Genomic DNA, 13,061 nt, shown 5'->3' with positions numbered 1-13,061 from the left:
ATAGGGGTGTTTGTATCATTTTATAAAATTATGTGTCAATTAAAATTTAAAGTTAGCCGGGTCAGACGGTTTAACCAATCCATTATGCTGACATCAGTATGATGATGTCAGCAAAAAAATCCAGAATCCTAATTTCTTATAATTCAAAAAAAAAAATATATATATATATATATATATATACGTTTTTTAATTTACTATTCTATCTTTCTTCCGTTCAAGTTAATGAACCCGGAAAGTGACCCGGCTAGTGGCATGTTCCCAGGTCAAACAGTTTAACTGATCCATTATGTTGACATCAGTATGATGATGTCAGCAAAAAAATCCAGAATCTCTAATTCCTTATAATTCAAGGATGTATATAATATATATTGAATTTACTATTTATCTTTTCAGTTTAAGTAGTGGACCGAATTAACGGTGTAGGGTAATTGACGTTTTACAACTTTTTGGTAGTCAATGTGGTTCGGGAAAACTTCGGGTGGGAGATGTCAACAATATAACTTATAAGAAATTAATATAATTTTAATCCATTAGTCTATTAGATCAGTTTAAAACAATTTTCCAATTTATCCTGATTGCTTTGCATAAAGATTATACAAGTTCAAAAGCAATAAAATAATTTATATAAAATATGTAATTATTATAGTAAATTAGCAATTAATTAATTGACTTTAATTTGGACCATTTAGATTTGAAAAGCGACTGGTATATAAGTGCTTTTCCATAAAGCACTTTAATCTGTATGGCTTGAAAATATAACAAATGGAAATCTTTATGTAGTTAGTAATATATATATATATATGTATGAAGCTTCATATGTCCCTTAATAGGCTGCTTATATATTAATTTTCATTTGCCTTTCAAGTTCTAAATTATAATTACACATGAATACAGTCAATACACATTAAAATAAATAAATAAATAATGGGTGGGTAAGGTTGTTTTTGTCAATTTTAAAACTTTTATTGTAGAGAGTGTTTAACTAAATTAACAAATGTAGGGGATTAAATTTTTTTTATCAAACACATTTTCAAATTCAAATCCTATTATCGTAATAATAATCAAACTCAACTTTTTTAAAAATACTACTCAAAATAATAAAACAAACACACCCTATAAATTTCAATTCAAACCTGGCAAAACGAGCAAGCCAAGTGTGCATGGACTGGGTTGTCGTGGGTACAGGTAAAACGGGTGGACTTGGAGGTACTTTTTTTTTTTTTTAAAGTTAATTTTAATTTTAATCTTTTCCAATCAACCAAAAATTAAATGATCCAAAAAGTAAAACATCATATTTCATAATAATGGTTACCAAAATAATTTAGTCATCAATCAACAAAAAATTAAATGATCCAAAAAGTAATTAAATAATTTTAAAATTTAAAATGAATTATATAATTTTTTTTATAATTATCGCACTCTCAGGTATACCCGATCCATCCGAAAAAAAAGGTTAGATTAGGTAGGGATAATTTATAAACAGGTCCTACGTTAGTAACCCGTACCCATTTTTAGTATAAACCCGCTTTGCTAGGTCTAAATGTTTTAAAAAATATTTAAATAATTTTATTTAAAATAAAAAAAAAATACATGAAATTTGAATTTCATAATTCATTAAAATTATATTCGTAATTATTTTATTAAAATTTATACATAATAATGATAAGTACTACTCCTTTAAAATATCATGTCACTCATTGTTGAATGTTTGGTGCATTATATTCAAATAAGGTAATTCATGCATGTAAGTCTTTCATGAAAGACTAATTCAGTTTATGAAAGAATCTACATACACAATAACTAATTAAGGTTTTTTTTTTTTAATTTGTTTATCGTTAAAACATCTAACTGAAATGACAAAAATACCCTTCATCGATCATTAAGGACAATTTTTCTTTCTTAAAAACATGTCCTATGAGACTAAGAAACTAACTGTAAACTGATAACATACATTTTGAGGGATTTTACAGAGGATTTGATTAAACTTTCCTGAAAATAACCCGCCTTTCTCGTTTGTATTCAACTTCATCTCTCTGGTGCATAACTATAAGAGCTCTTCTTACCTGCCAAAATGTAAATATCAATCTCAGTCCAAACACCAAAACTTTTAACTCAGAAGAGATTTAGCTGTGAAAATGATATCTATCTAATGAACAATCAGCCAAAGTAACAATGTATAAACTTTACTGAGAATCATTTCTTAACTACACTTTTCTCTAACAGCATACTCCAATAATACGTGAGTCATCCTGACAACAATTGTTAAGTCACAGACTCATAATGTCTTTTCTCCTCTGATTAGAAGGTAAAAGGACATGAACATTGAAATAAATACTTACTATTGATTCATTCATGCCCATTCTGCTGAGATCATCGATCAATCTTCTCTCTGATATTTGGTTTCCAATGCCTAGTCTTCTCTTTATCTGGGTTTCAGCTGATGTTTAAAGGGAACCAATGATTAATGGGAAGTCGGGGGGTGGGGGGTTGGAAAGGAAAAGAATGAGATCATAATGCATATGGACACCTTTTCATAGCCATCTCCCCGTAAGATTCACTGTTGATGTATTCCAGACGTGCTGCTCCATTGTGGAAACAGTAAAAAGTTACTGCTTTAACTTCAATTCGCACGGGACCTATAAGGTCATAAAAGATGCAAGTCAGTTATAGGATTCTAACCACATAGGGAAGACAAAAACTTGAGAAAACCTATGGCTATGATAGTTTTGTTAAAATCTCAAGTTTAAAGCCAGTACTTACAGTTCATTTTAGCAAGTGCCTCGCTAACCTTACATAGCTTCAAGCTGCCTTACAGTAATGGGTATTACAGAGCCTCACAGTTTCATTTGCCTGCGTCGTCATGTCCTCAAGCATAATCATGATATAGCTTATTGGTAAGCAGACTAGGCCACAGTCTACACTTGATATTCACAATATAATTTTCTGACCATCCAATAAATGTCCATTTCAAACCCCAAACTACTACTCAGAATTGAATATGATGGTATCCCAAGTTTCTCCAATAAAAATGTAGCAATGTTTTGAAAGAAAACTTCTGCTCAATAATAAAGAGAATTATGAATAAGCTAGTTCAAGAATACCTTTCTATTTGGACATACTGATCCTGAAGCTTTGCTGTGCAGATTCTGATAAACGGGTGGCATTCAACTCTACAATATTGTATATACCTGCCAAATGTAACTCACAGTTGAGCAATACATAATATTTAGTAGCACTTTGTGAAAGACATATGCCCGAGTTAATGATATAAATTACCTCTTCAGCCAATTCTCTTCTTTAGAAACTTTGCTGTCACCGAGACAGCATCTGCAGATCATGGATTTTGATAGGCTAGCAATAAGCTGCACAAATAGAAATTTAATTTCAGAAACCGATTTAAGGGAATTTAATAGCTGAGCAAGTGTGGTATATTATTGTCTGACTGTACATCTGACATCTTTAACAATAAAAATTAAATCAAATATTAAAGAATGGTTGTCTGCAAATCAATTTATCTGGGCTGTCTGGAAGGAGAAAACTTGTAGTTACTAAGCAGAAACCACAGTATGACAATGAGAAACAAATTCAAGTCAACGATGCTGCACGACCTTAAGATCATCATAACGTCCTGATGGAGGGTTAGCAGCAGCAAGAACTGAGGTTCTTGAATTGAGAACAGTTGTTATTCCTGCTTTGCAATGGATATTTCTGCTGCTCCATGGCTTCATGAATAGCAACCCTAAGCCACACAAAGAAAAAAACTCTTAAGGAGCCATAATCATGAGAGAGAAATTAGTTTTCAATCTATTATACTTTAATTACCTATCCTCTGATCTCATTTTTAAATTCATCAATGCAGACAACACCACCATCTGCCAAAACCATGGCTCCCTCCAAGATAAAATTCACGCTGATTTGGAAGGAAATGATGTCACAAACTAATTAATTCAAGTAACAGGATTTATTAATCAAATGGAAGAAAATAATTTGATGAGACCCTAATATGGGTTTATGGTAGGAGACATAATGGTGCAAAGTAGAAGTTTTGGTAGCTGGAAAGAAGGTCTTTGTGCGTGTGGTTTGTTTAGGAGGGACGATGGCATTAGGGGATGGGTGACTGAAAAGTCAATAGCATAAAAGGAGAGACAAGGGATTGAGAGGATTTCAAAAGAGAAAAAGTGGAGAATGGAGGTTGCTGGCGCACTATCTGGGGAGTTGGCCTCCAAGACCAAAATTATCTTTGATTTCTTGTTTTGGTTTTATGGTTTATTTGATTTCTTGTTTTGGTAGTTTTGTTAAGTTTTTGTTGCTGTGTATTTTGTGTTGCTGGAATATCAGTATAAGTGCTAGTGTTTCTGAATTTTGGCTACTGATTCTTGTGTTTCTGGGTTTATTCAATGTTGCTTGCTATTTCTGTTGTGGTTGGTTGGCTTGGGATAGGTATCTATCAAATTTCCATGAAGTAGGGGAAAGAATAAAATAAGCAGTATAAATTGTATCAACACAGAAGATCAAGAACTTACAGAATGCTATCTCGGATCACTGAGCTGTAAGACCAGAAGCTGATGAACCTTTCCCGAAGTAGAAACAGCTGTAGGAGCTGTCTTCTCGACAAACTTAGAAACTAATAAAGGTTAAACATAAAATCAGCACTGTTGTGGCAAAAGAGCAAGAGAATGAATTCTCTTGAATTATTTTATCATGCCTAGAGAAAAAAGGCTTACATAGAAGTTAGAACTTTCAATTAGAGCAGGGATAAAACAGATCGCAAAGCAACCACCGAACAGTGACTTTAAAAACCCATATGCCAGAACTAAAAAAAAATTACAATATTAACCTGTGATTTAGCAGTAGAGGGTCTCTGATAGACCTGACCTGCAATCTGGACAACTACCACACAATCCACACTCACACGCCAAAAATCAATATTTAACGAAAAGAATCTGTTATATTAATCACCCTAAAAGCATACAGCCTTATCAATAAAGCTAACAGACCTTTCCTAGCAAAGCTCAAAACAAACAACAATTAACTCAGAAAGACAATGTAAAAACACCAGAAATAATGAGTAACAGACTGACTTCGCGAGGGTCAGCCACTCCCCAAACAGACTCGAGGGTCAGTAGCCTCCTTGCAATTCACTCTCAAAATCTCGTTTATCTCCCCTTTCTCTTCTCCCCTTTTTTATTTTGTCACCTGTATGTTCTAACTGAATTCTCCCCCATCCCCTCATACCTGCCACCTGTTCCACAGATATTCCTAAATATTCCCCCATAACAAATCCCAACATGCTAATATTCCCACTTTCTACCACACCCTTCATGTGGTACACCAGCTTTGTTTGATGCTCATCATTAACCTCCCAAGAGAACCACCTTGCTCAGGTGAAATGTAGGAAACTGAAGGTGAATAATGTCAAAATTTCCATGTGTGTTTTCATAGGAAGGTAATCCCTTCCATTGAATCAGCACTTCCACTGGCCTTAGAAGTTTCCTTTTCTTGAGGACTGCTCTGGCTCAAGTTGTAAAGTTAAATCATCATTAAGAGCTGCGGGAAAGGCTGGCTGTTGGGAACTTGGAATGTTGCTTTCTTCAACTGCGAAACATGGAATACATTATGAATGCGGGCTGAGAAGGTAATGCTAACTTGTATGCACAGCTCCAATCTTGTCTGATGACAAAAAGGGACAATAAAACCGCGGGCTCAACTTCTCATTATAGCGACGGGCTAAGGCTAGTAACCGATATGGTTGTAACTTCAAGTATACTGATTCTCCTATCTCAAATGTCACCTCTCGGCGATGTCGATCAGCATACATCTTCATGCGCCCTTGAGCCTTGAGAAGATTTGTCCTTAATTCTTCGATGATGTGATTTCGGTGCTGAAGTTGTTGGTCAACCTTCAACTGGAGAAGTATGATCAGCATATCGTAATACGGTGGAGGTTCACGACCATAGAGAGCTTTAAAGGGGCACATTCCTGTGGAACTATGATATGTGGTATTGAACCAAAATTCTGCCCATGGCACCATTTGGGCCACTGCTGGGGATGGCTATTGAAAAACACGGAGGTAAGTCTTAAGCAAACGGTTGACTACTTCGGTTTGACCATCCGTTGCGGATGGTAAGCTGAACTCATGTTCAGTTGGGTTCCAGACTGCTTAAATAACTCAGCCAAAAATTACTCATGAAAACCCTATCTCGATCGGATACATGGTTCTTGGAAATCCATGCAACCTGATCACCTCTTGTACAAACAGGTCTGCTACTGTCTTGGCTGTATATAGGGTGTTTAAGAGTGAGAAAGGGGTATACTTGGTGAGCCCGGTCGAGACGACTAGAATAGTATCAACCCCATGTTGCTTGGGCAGCCCATAATGAAATCAATTGAAATATCATCCCAGACATGGTGAGGATAGGTAAAGGTTGAGTAACCTGCTGGACTCAGAGCATCGTACTTATTTGTTGGCAGATGTCGGCAAGCCGCTACAAATCCTTGATGTCATTCTTCATTCCGTCCCAAAACAACACAATTGAAATTCGCTTGTATGTCTTAAAAAAACCAGAATGACCTCTAATTGGTAAAGTATGGAATTCCTGCAGTATCTGATCAATGTGAGGCCCTGATTTGGTAAAACCAATCTGTTGTGATACATCAAATGGGGTCCCACCAGTCTGAAACGAGGGTGGCTGTTTGGGTCAATCAGGAGCTGTGGGATAATCTGCCGTAATTGACATCTTGTTGTACGCATCCTCAAAAACTGTCAAGGCCCGAAAAAACAACCCATCGAAACAGCATGATACTCAACTGTCTCTGACATCCTGGAAAGGGCGTCTGCTGCTTTGTTTTGTGGTCCGGGTTATATTGAATGATGAAGTGCAATCCTAAGAGTTGATAACCCACTTTTGCTGACTTTTCATTAGCAGTTTCTGGTCAGTTAGGAAATGTAAACTCCGTTGATCTGTCCTGATAAAAAAAACGTCGCGGCCCAGGAGATAATGCCGCCATTTTTGCATGGCAATACAACCGCCCATTAATTCCGCTATAGGCTGACTTAAGTTTGGAATTGATAGACAAGCTTACTGAGAAATGCAACGGTCACCCTTTTGCATCAATACTGCCCCCAGTCGTTCCCGAAGCATCTGTCTCGATGACAAATTCTTGAGTGAAATTGGGCATCCTGAGGACAGAGACGCTGGGCATGATTCGCTTTAACTCTTCGAGAGGCCCGTTGAGCTGCTGGATTCCATGCAAAAAGAGTCTTTTTTAAAAGGGCAGTGAGTGGAAAGCGATCTTACCATAATCGCGAACGAAAACGGCGGTAGTAGCCTGTCAACCCAGAAATCCCCTAAGTGCTGATGTCCTTTGGTTCTGGCCATTTAGTGATGCTTTCAATTTTGGTGGGATCAATGGCACACCCTTGGCTGAAACGACATGCCCAAAATTCCAGCTGAAGTTGCCCGAATTGACACTTCTTTTGATTAACCACCAGCTGATTCTCCAATAAACACCTGCAAAATAATACCTAAATGCACGGCTGTCATCATCTGCTTACTGTAAATCAGTATATCATCGAAAATACCAATAAAAATTTCTCAAATATGGCTGAATACATCATTCATAACTGCTTGAAACGCTGCTAGTGGCGTGGTAAGGCCGAAAGGCATTATGAGAAATCATAGTGCCCCTCAAGTGTCCGAAAGGCAGTCTTTGGTGTGTCTTCGGGTTTCACTCTGATTTGATGATAAACCGACTTTAAGTCGAGTTTTGAAAATACAGTTGCCCCATAACTCACAAGTTGTCGATAGCGGGGATTGGAAATTTATCCGGAACTGTCACCTGTTAACGGCCGATAATCTACACAAATCGCCAGCCTCGTCTTTCTTTTCACTAATAAAATAGGGCTGGAAAACGGGCTAATGCCGGTTTTATAATTCCTTATGCCAACATTTCTTTGATGATCGCCGATCTCATTTTCTGATAATAAGGGTATCGGTAGGGTCTGAGGTTTGGTGGCTGTGTGCCGAGAACTAGCGAATGGCATGGTCCTTGACTTGGTTGGCGGTAACCCGGAGAGTGGCTCGAAGACTTGACTATACTGTCCCAGTACCTCAACAGTCTGTCATCAATAGCCCCCATATTTTCACTGAGTCTGCAGCTGCCCGAACGATCAAATAGCCCTGTCCTTCACTTCGTAATGCCTTAATCATCCACTTGAGTGATACCATGGTCTTGCTAAGAGAGGGTCACCATACAACAGACTGCCGGGGTCATTGTGAATTCATAGTTTGTTTTCTCAGGTCTGTAATGTCTACCCAGTGTCTCAGCCATGCGATCCAGGACTACGTCCGCGCTACTCATCTCAAATGGAAAAAAGTTTTGCAGATTGTCACCGTCGATAACTCCAAACACAAATCCTTACATTCCCCTCACATCACACTATATCCATCACCCACTCTGACCCAAAGGACTGAGTCCTTTCCACTGGTATCCCCAATTGTCAACCACTTCGAGCTAACGAAATTGTGGGAAGCCCCACTATCAATCAACACAATCCATTCCTTACCTTGGATTATTCCTTGAGCTTCATAGTCTTTGGTCCTGAATCCCCACCACCGAGCTAAGGGAGAGCTCTACGTTTTCCTGTGGGTGCTCTGATTCAGTGTGACAGTTTCTCCACCCCACTTGGGTCCGGGTCATTCTTCATCGTCAATCAGGAGGATTTGAAACTTATCACCACATTTATGCCTAGCGAGTATTTCATCGTATCTGAAACAGATTCCCTTCTCTCGTTTCCTCTGAATCTCGGCGTCTGTCATCCTACGAAAAGGAAGTCACGTCGTGGAAAGCCTGGTCTTTCAAATGGCGAGAGTTCGTCGTTGTAGATTCACGAGTGGAAGCCGTCGTCGATGAACCTGGTTGGAATGATTCAGGTGTTCGTCGATTGGAAGGGGAAAAAAAAATTAGAGTTAGATTTTAGGGATTCTATCGCGTTAGGGAATTTGGGGTATTTTCATTTCGGTCGGGTTGGGGCTGAATATCAGGTACACTCCGGATCCATATTGAAAACCAGGCCAACTGAACATGAACCATTGTTTGCTTCTCCTTGGGCTTTCTTCAAAGCATGGTTCTTATCTTCAATCCGTGGTGCTGCTCAATCATTTGAGTTAAGGAGTTGGGTTGGGCCAATCTCACCTTAGCCCTAATCTTTGTTTTTAACCCATTAACAAATGCAGCTTGTAGGATCTCCTCTTTCTCCCCTACCAGTAGTGCTGCGACTGCCTCAAACTAACGACAGAACTCCACCACTGAGCTTGTCTGTTTCATTGCCATTAATGATTCATATGGGTTGAGTTCTTGGGATCCACTAAATCTTTGCAGTAAAGCTAACTTGAACATAGCCCAAGAGCTCGCCGGCGTCCTGGATTCTGTCCACTGGAACCAATTGATGGCTTCTCTTTCCATGCAGACAACTGCTTCCGCCAACCTTCCTTCCTCCGATATTCCATTGATGTTGAAGTACCTTTCAACCCTGAAGATCCAACCGTAGGGATCTTCCCCTGAAAAGATGGGCATTTCCAATTTTCGCCCCCCTATTTCATTATGGTTATGGTGACTACTTCCTGGCCCACTGGCTCCATTTTCGTCATGGTGAGACTAATTATTTTCTCCAGAATGTCCCTCTGCTCTCTCACCCTCTTCTTCATTCTTTCGTCTAACCCAAGATTGTAGCTCCACCAAACATTCTCTGATGTTACCCATTTCCACTCCCAACATTGTCACTTCTTTCTCAACAATATCAAGTCTAGAATCCATCCTCGTCAAAACCATTACCCAGACCACTCTGCTCTGATACCAATTGATAGGACCTGACCTGCAATCTGGACAAAACTACCAACACAATCCACACTCACACGCCAAAATCAATATTTAACAAAAAGAATCTGTTATATTAATCACCCTAAAAGCATACAGCCTTATCAATAAAGCTAACAGTCCTTTCCTAGCAAAGCTCAATAACAAACAACAATTAACTCAGAAAGACAATGTAAAAACACCAGAAAATGATGAGTAACAGACTGACTTCGAGGGTCAGCCACCTCCCCAAACACTGACTTCGAGGGTCAGTAGCCTCCCTGCAATTTCACTCTCAAAATCCTGTTATCTCCCCTTTTCTCTTCTCCCCTTTTTATTCTGTTTTGTCACCTGTATGTTCTAACTGAATTCTCCCCCATCCCCTCATATCCTGCCACCTGTTCCACAGATATTCCCTAAATATTCCCCCATAACAAATCCCAACTGCCTAATATTCCCCTACTTTCTACCACCACCCTTCCTGTGGTACACCAGCTTTGTTTGATGCTCATCAGTCTCCCAAAAGCAGGACATTGATATCACCTCTTAACTTCACACCATCCAACAAATTCTGTATTCACGGATAAATTAATTATGAAATCAATAAACTAGATCAGCATCAAACAGTCAAAGTTCAAGATATACCTGTCTTGATCCTCCAAACAGGAGGCAAGCCACGGCTTTCTTCACATCACCATGACCGAATATGGAGAGAGCAATTTTAGAGCATATTGTTTTTTATGCATCCGGTTGTGAAGAAATTTTTTTTAATTCTTCTATCTGCAAGTAGTGAAATTATATAAACAGTTTACAATATGAAAAAGGGACTCCCACGACAGGATCATATCATTCTTCAAGAAATATTTGCTCTTTTTTTCCGGGTTTCATTGATCAACACTTAGTACATGTGAATAGGGATATTATTACAAAAGGACTCAGTTAATGAAAATAATTTGAGAAGAAAAAGGCACAAGCTCTAAGAAGTTGGGAATCTAATGAAGATGACAACACACCAAAAATAAAAATATCTGGTCGTGCATCATAACTTCCAATGAAATTGTAGTTTTGTTCAAATAAAAATTTGACAAAAATCAGCTAACAATTAGCTTAGAGTTTGCTTTTCTCAACCCAAAGGAAAAAAAAACATGGACTTGTAAATGAGCACCACAATGAAGAAAATATCATTTATAAGAAAACCTTCTAAGAGAATGCACACCAGTGAATAGGCACTGCACTGTTGAGATGATGGTACAATTTAGATAAAGTGTTCAAAATAATTTCACTGCTTACCTCCTCTGGCGTGAAAGCAGAAGGACCTCGAGAGCTGGCCTCATTTGTTTCTTCTAAACCTACAACCCTGATATAAGGTTGTCTGACTGCAACTGCTCCTTTATGACGGAATAAAATAGAAGCAAAAAAAAGAAAATCAGCAACGGAATACAGTTAAGATATATCATATATTATAACTCCATTTCTCAAGGTGCAATGATTCTTACGAGGCAGATGAATTGGCGGCTTGAAAAATACTGTAAATCCCCATAATGGTCAATCTCGTCCCAGGTACAATAGATGGCGATCAACTGAGAGAAGCAGGTTCCTTGGAAGCTCTCCAGTGGGGACATCCTTAGTTATCAAAGGAAGGCATCAAGTATTTGAAGATTAAAATTCTAATTTCAATGTCTCACCAATCAAATAAAAATTTCATTACCTCAGGATTCTCCTGTAGTTTCAGGGTTTGTTGATCAACATACTGGCTCTTATCAGGAACCACAATCCAAGGATCAATTGGCCAAGCTTCTTCTCCCACCTACGAAAAATACCCATAATTCCTCTTTAACTCATAATTACAAAAGCATGAACTATAACAAGATTTCATGATATTAACCTCAGGGAGATGGCCACACGATCGAGGAACAATCGCCCTAACAAGGCCTGGATGAAAAGGGACATCAATTGTACTTTTACAATTCTTGCATGATAAATGCACATAAGTTGCCTTTGCCTTAACCCTGGAAGCAGCTATAGTAATCCCAGATATCCTTACCAGCTTCGAGATATATTGAGCCTGCCCATCAATTTAAAGAAACATCATTACCCTTAATTTGCCGCAGTTTTCTCAGCTTTCAAAACAGAACAAATTGACAATAATGTATAATAAAAATCCAAACCCACTTACGCCAAGCGACCTCATTGACATTGAATCCTCCTTAGAAGTAAGTAAAATCTGCACCTCCTCTGTCTTCGGTTCCTCCATATCCACCTTCATCTTCAAACTCGCCAAAACCTCCGCTGCCACCGTCTCAAACTAATAAACACACACATTTCAAGCACACAGGACTTAATAATTATCAAACCAATTACAAATCAAAATAAAACATTTATCAAATCCTTCATTATATGTGCTAAAATGATGCTATATTTTCAAGATTCACTTATATTAGACCACATCAAATGTTATAACCCTGATTTCTAATACATAATCAAAAATAAATAAACGTAAAAATAAAAACTTTTCAATCCGTACAAATAATTAAATTTGAAAATTAATCGAAAATTAGAGAGAGTACCAAAGGAAGGTAGTCGGCGAGCGAGGAGCGGAGGAGAGAGGGGAGGTTGGCATCGAAGGATAGGAGGTCCTCGAAGTGAGCCAGTAAAAACTTAGAGTTTTCGATCAAGCTTTCTCTTCTGTACAGGAACACGTTCTTTTCTTTCTCAAAGTTTCTGATGAACTCCCTGAATTTGATCTGAACCGAGTGGCAGTGTCCTCAGGGAACTGCACCTGATCACTGTAAAACGTCGCGCCTTCGTCCCATTCCGACATCCTTTTTTGCAATCTTTCGAGTTTCTTCTTCTTCTTCTTCTTCTTCTTCTTCTTCTTTGTTTCAGTGGTTGGAAGAGCGAAACAGGCTTAGACATTGTCTCTCTGCGTGTAAAAAAATGGAGGGAATATGGGATGGCTTTGTATTTTTTGGCGGGAAGACTTCGTGAGGTGATATATATGTATATAAAGTTGAATACTCGTCATGGCACATGATATATTTTAGAAGTTTTATAATTATTTTATTTTGATACATTGGATTGGGAACTAGGATGTGTGGTTTAATAAGCTCAATCAAATCATTTCATCTTGACATATTAGGTTTATATTTATTGCTACATCTTGATATGTTGGATTAATTAAATTGTTTCATCTTGATATATTAGTT

At 38.0% G+C, this 13,061-nt stretch overlaps 1 pseudogene; it reads right to left on the bottom strand.

The window, feature by feature from the left end:
• Positions 1–2,508: 2,508 nt before the first annotated feature.
• On the bottom strand, positions 2,509–12,676 carry LOC116143468 (annotated as a pseudogene).
• Positions 12,677–13,061: the final 385 nt, after the last annotated feature.

Source organism: Pistacia vera, unplaced genomic scaffold, assembly GCF_008641045.1.
Source record: "Pistacia vera cultivar Batoury unplaced genomic scaffold, PisVer_v2 Contig430, whole genome shotgun sequence".
Lineage (NCBI taxonomy): Eukaryota > Viridiplantae > Streptophyta > Magnoliopsida > Sapindales > Anacardiaceae > Pistacia > Pistacia vera.
This window is presented reverse-complemented; position numbering and strand designations above follow the sequence as displayed.